This window comes from Leptonychotes weddellii, chromosome 4 (genome assembly GCF_054177405.1).
Source record: "Leptonychotes weddellii isolate Sample4059 chromosome 4, ASM5417740v2, whole genome shotgun sequence".
Lineage (NCBI taxonomy): Eukaryota > Metazoa > Chordata > Mammalia > Carnivora > Phocidae > Leptonychotes > Leptonychotes weddellii.
Window position 1 is genome coordinate 79,093,168 of NC_138372.1, and position 6,000 is coordinate 79,099,167.

Genomic DNA, 6,000 nt, shown 5'->3' on the forward strand with positions numbered 1-6,000 from the left:
ATCCCAGGACCCTGGGATCATGACCTGAGCCGAAATCAGACGCTTAATGACTGAGCCACCCAGGTGCCCCTAAAAAGAATTCTGATTATTGTTTTTAGTCATTTGTTTTATAATCAAACTCCCTTATAATACATTTTCATAAAATCAATTTGATGACATTGTAGGCCATATCGTATCTTATCTGTGCATAGCAATTTACATATCATTTTTCCTTGTAAGAAAGTCCATGAAGCTCTTCCATTAGCTATTCAGAAAAGTTCTGTAATGGAAAGGAAATGGTATATCTACTTTTTACTTCACAGTCACTTCATATTGTTACTGTAACTTAAATTGGTAACTGAAATTTAGAACAAAATGATAAAATATGGTGCATAGCATAGATTTAGAAATTTTACATTTTTCACTACATGCATGAGAAAGTATTTGATATTTATATATTTAATTAAAGTTATCCTTCTATGCCTACAATGGGTACAAAATTCCTCTGAGATTTATAAAGCACTACACAAATTTTAACCAGTACTATCTATAGAGGCATGCATGAAAATAAGCTTAAATGAAATTGTATACATATATAATACCTAGAACAAAAATGTAACTTTTTTTTAAAAGATTTTATTTATTTATTTGACAGCGAGAGACACAGCGAGAGAGGGAACACAAGCAGGGGGAGTGGGAGAGGGAGCAGCAGGCTTCCCGCAGAGCAGGGAGCCCGATGCGGGGCTCGATCCCAGGACCCTGGGATCATGACCTGAGCCGAAGGCAGACGCTTAATGACTGAGCCACCCAGGCGCCCCCAAAAATGTAACCTTTTAAAAAATATTTTATTTATTTGTTTGTATGTTTATTTATTTATTTATTTTAGAGAGAGAGCATGAGTGGACGGGAGGAGTAGAGGGGCAGGGAGAGGAAGAAGGAGAGACTCTCCAGCAGACTCCCTGCTGAGTGCAGAACATGGAGCAGGGCTCCATCTCTAGACCCTGATATCATGACCTGAGCCAAAACCATAAGTCCCAGGCTTAATCAACTGAGACACCCAGGCACTCTAAAAATGTAACTTTTAAAACGCCTATACCCAATATTACAAAATTAAATTTTTAGTTATATAATAGATTACATTGTTAGATGACTGTTTTGTGTATTAGTCTTCTTCTGTATGATATATTTGTATGATATATTGCTTTTGGATGTGTTACACTGCTTCAGCACTACAGAGATGCTTCATTATGTTAAAAAATTCTGTTACTTATATTGACTTTCACCTATCACTTAACATTGATGGACTTGATTATTTCAGAACAATAAAAAGGATTATCCAACAGGTTATATAAACCCTTGAGAAAATTTTCACCTTTCATTAGATAAATGAAATAATCTTTGATTAATTTTCTAATGTACTTGATCTATGAAAGTACTGCCACACTTTCATTTTTTGCCCTCTTCTCTTCTATTCTCTCTTGAGGTGATTTTTCTACCTTGCTTGTTTTTAAGCCATTTCCATCTAGATCCCCTACCTCTCCTAACTACCCAATCTAAAATATCACCATAATCATTCTCTATTTATGTTATTTTTTATAAGGTAGATTATTTATTGTCTGTCTCTTTTATTATAATATATTTAATAAAGGGTCTTTGTTTGATATTCTGCTCTAATCCAGTCATCTAGAGTAGTACCTGGCACCCGGTAGTCACTTAATCAATAATGATTTAATGAATGAATGAATGAGTGAATTTCTGACTCTAATTCCTTCATGCATGATATTTATATACCCAAGGTTTGCTAGATGTCACTAACTTAATTTCTTGCAGGCACCTCAAACTCAATATTTCAAATGAATATTTTTCCTCAATCATATTAGTTTGTAACACAATTTTCTCTATATTGCAAAGAAATAAGCATGGAAATCACACTTGATTTCTCCCTCATCTGCATTCAATCCATCAAAAATTCTGTTAATTTTTTCTCCATTTTTTTTCTCCATAATATCTCTACATCCATCCCACTTCTCCGTGCATACCTAGATCAGGACCTCATTTTCTATCATGTGAATTATTACAATGGTTTCTTTCCCCTGCCTTATCATCAGTATTTCTTTTACTTCTACTTTCAACCTGCAATTTATTATCCACACAGGACCTGAGATAGTTGATTTAAAGACTAATTTGCCCAAGTTACTTCTCAGATTAAAGGCCTTCAGTGTCTCCCTGTCTTCTACATGACCAAGTGTGGACTCTTTAAAATGGCTTATCCATGGCCCTGCATGATATGACCCTTTGTTTTTCTCTTAAGTCTCAATTCTAACCATTGTCCCAATAATTTGAATCCAGTAAAATTGTAATGCTTATAGTTCCCTTAATAGTGTTCTCTGTCTTTGATAGCTTTTCTTTTCCCTGAACGATTCTTTTGCTGCTTTTAAGTTTCATTCTAAATGTCATCTCATCTAGAAATTATTTCTTGGGCCCCCAGTACTCTTTCTCAAGGTTTTTCTTAACACTTGATTATAGAGACATTTCAAGAACTAGTATTTTAAAATATCTAGGCAGAAACTTCAAGGATTCTTATGACCTAGACTTAAAAGTCCCAAGAGTCATATTTGCTGCATTTTTGTTTGAGCAAGTAACTAAAGCCAGCCTAGATTTAAAGGGAAGATAATTAGACCACATCTCTCAATGTAAGACATTGTATGTGCTAACAGGGAGGGAAGAAGTTGATGGTATCCATATTTGAAAATATGTAACAGGTGTGCCTGGGTGGCTCAGTCGTTAAGCATCTGCCTTCGGCTCAGTTCATGATCCCAGGGTCCTGGGATCGAGCCCCGCATTGGGCTCCCTGCTCCGCAGGAAGCCTGCTTCTTCCTCTCCCACTCCCCCTGCTTGTGTTCCCTCTCTCGCTGTGTCTCTCTCTGTCAAATAAACAAATAAAATCTTAAAAAAAAGAGAAAATATGTAACAAAAGGGATTATTTTATATACTCATTTAAAATCTCCATTGTGTCCCTACTAATCACTAATAAGTCTGAGCTAGGATTTTGAAGATGAATTTTGATTTTGATATAATTTAGCAGGGATAAAGAAAAAAAATCCAGTAAGGAATTTTGTAAGGATGGTGAGGAAGTAAGGAAGATCTGCATATTTACAAGTAAACACCAATATTACAAAGGACTTCTACTTCTAGTGACGGGAAGTCTAGGTAATTAGGACCAGCTCTCTCGCTGAGAATGACTAGAAGAGCCAGGAAAATACTAATGCAACAATTTGAGGGCCTTGGAACACTAAAATGGCAATCACAAAGTATGGGACCAAAATCTGGGAGAGTAAAAAATAAATAAATAAATAAAACAAGCTTGGCATTTATGGCCAATTTTCCATTAAGAGCACCTGCCACCTTCAGAAGAGGCTACCTTGAGACTAAGAAAATTAGCAGAGCTCTGGTGGCCAGCCTCACAGGGCTAAGGGGACACAAATTGAAATTCCAGATTCTACCATTAAGGTAGTACCCTGTAATGCCTTCCTATACCCCTATCCCCAGCTCTTGTCTTTAGTTTGAACTGAGATACTAAAGTACTGAAACCCTCATAAGAAAGGGTGAAGCCAAAATAGAACAGTCTTCTAATCATCTCCATCCCTAACAGTGTATTAAGATTAAGTTTGATTTCCTTTATGCATATTATATGTATTTACAAACCATAAACAACCATAATCCATTAACATATTAATACTGGGTGTGAACTTCTCTCTCTATTTTTTAACATTTTCAAAATAAATGTGTGGAGAAAGTGGAATTAAATTTGTATGCATTAAATAAGGGTAAGTGTCAAGAGCCTTAGGGCATGATCTTCTTAAACAATAATCTTGTGAAATTTTGTAAGTACCACTGGGAAGAATATATAGCGATCATCTAACTTTCAAGTAATTAGAATTTCCAAACATCACACATACCAGTTTTCCATTTAGAAGTAATTTTTTATGTGATAGAATCTCAGGTCATCCAAGTTGCTGAAGGGCAGTACTATGCTAATAACATTATAAGCCACCATATGCAAATAAATAAATACCTTAGGGAAAATACATTCTAAATTCTTTTTTGTACTCTGAAGACCTATTTTCAGGCTGCTGTGTGAAGGAAAATGCTTCCTTTTTTCATCTCAGCCCTGAGTTTAAAGTATCAGGAAGTGGCTTTTTTGTCCAGGACCAGTAACTCCTTCAGGCAAAAAACTAGTTAGAAGGGTAAGAAGGAGGAAGGGGTAAAGGTCTATTAGGCTAAGGTGGCAGAAAATATGACAGTAATACCTTCTTTTGATATGAATTTCTAATTAGTTATTTTCTTTGGCATCACTTTCGTTTTTTTGTTGAGCTTCTGGAATTTGGCATGTGGCATTCCATTATAATGAGCTATTGCATCTAGTTAAGAGTTTCCTTTCAAGGGCATTGATTAGGGGAAAAAACTGATTTCCAGAAGGAATATTCAAAATATGTAGCAAATGTATGTTGCAAACCTGTTGAACATTCAGTTACTGGTGCCTGCAGATATCCTAGGGATTGGTGGGAAAGGCGGAGGTCCAAGGGAAGGTACTGAAGCGGTCCTAGCTGTAGAGTGGCCTGTAGGGAAATCCAGCTATTTTTCTCATGATGTTCAGTTATTACTTATGGTTTTGTATATGTAATACTTATATTATTAAATACTAATTGCTTTATAGGCACCATTATTATGTCTTTATACACTATATACTGCCAGCTGGGCAGCTATCAACTAATTGGTAGGGAAGTATAGTAAAACCCAGCCATATTGTAACAAGCAGGGCTCCAAAATTTCAGTTGCAAAGATGCAAGTTTGCATCATTTTGAGGTTTAGAAAATAGCAGATATAAACCTGCTGTAGGGGGCATGTGCCAAGAGCCAGTTTGATTATACTCAAATTTGTATTTTATGTCAACATTTCAACAACTGATGGGCCTTCCCAGTGTATTTTTGGCACATTACCAAGACGAATATTGATTAGTCCTGCTCACTCCCATCTCCTTGCATTTCCATGAAGATGGACTTTAGTAGAGAAACATTTCTGTCCTTTCTGCCTCCCCTTATTCACTTACCGTTATGGAAGGAAGAAGGAAATATCTGATGACTGAATTTGGGAGATGTCACTGGTCATAATTATTTAAACCCTTTTCTCTCTTTGTCTTTTTGTTTTTGATGTTTGTCTTTGATATCTGATATATATTATATATATAATTTGTATTATATGTATGTTTTATATGTATATACACACATACACATTATAAATTGTATGTTTATTTATTTGGTTAAAAATTCAGAGGCTTTAAAGACTTAAGCCCCAAAAAGATCAACTGAGGTGCAATATACTGTCTTTGCATTTACCTATACAGTGTGCTAATATAATTATAGGTTTTTGCAGTAACCGAACAGTTTAATAGTGTTACATGACTTAGCTTAATGAAGAAGACACTTTTAACCCTGACTCCACTGAGAAGGTAATCTTCCCACCCCAAAGCCATACCTTTGGCAGAACAAAGAGAGTAGTGAGAGCCACAAGGAGATGCACAGATAGGCAATTAGATAAAGGCAAATTTCCTATAGAATAGTTAACCAGGGATGTCTATTTAGAAGGGGGTGTTGGAAGAAAACAGTAGTTAAGATCTCTCCTCTTAAAATTCAAACAGAACAAATACAGAAGAGATTAAGAATTATTTGAAATTAACTCTAACAATCATGATACAGGGACATTTAAAATTCATTCTCAGATGGGATTAGAACTTCAGGGAACACAGTGAAGGTGATCTGCAGAACCTGTGGAGAAAAGAAAGAAAAAAAATGTGAATCAACTGCTTTTAAGCATTTCCTATATGCCAGACATTGTGCTAAATCTTTAAAAGATTTTTTTACATCATCGTCACAAAACCCATTGAAAGAGGTTCTGTTTTAGTTTCCATTTTATATATGAGGTATCTGAGGCACAGAGAAAGTTTTTGCCTTAACATGATCA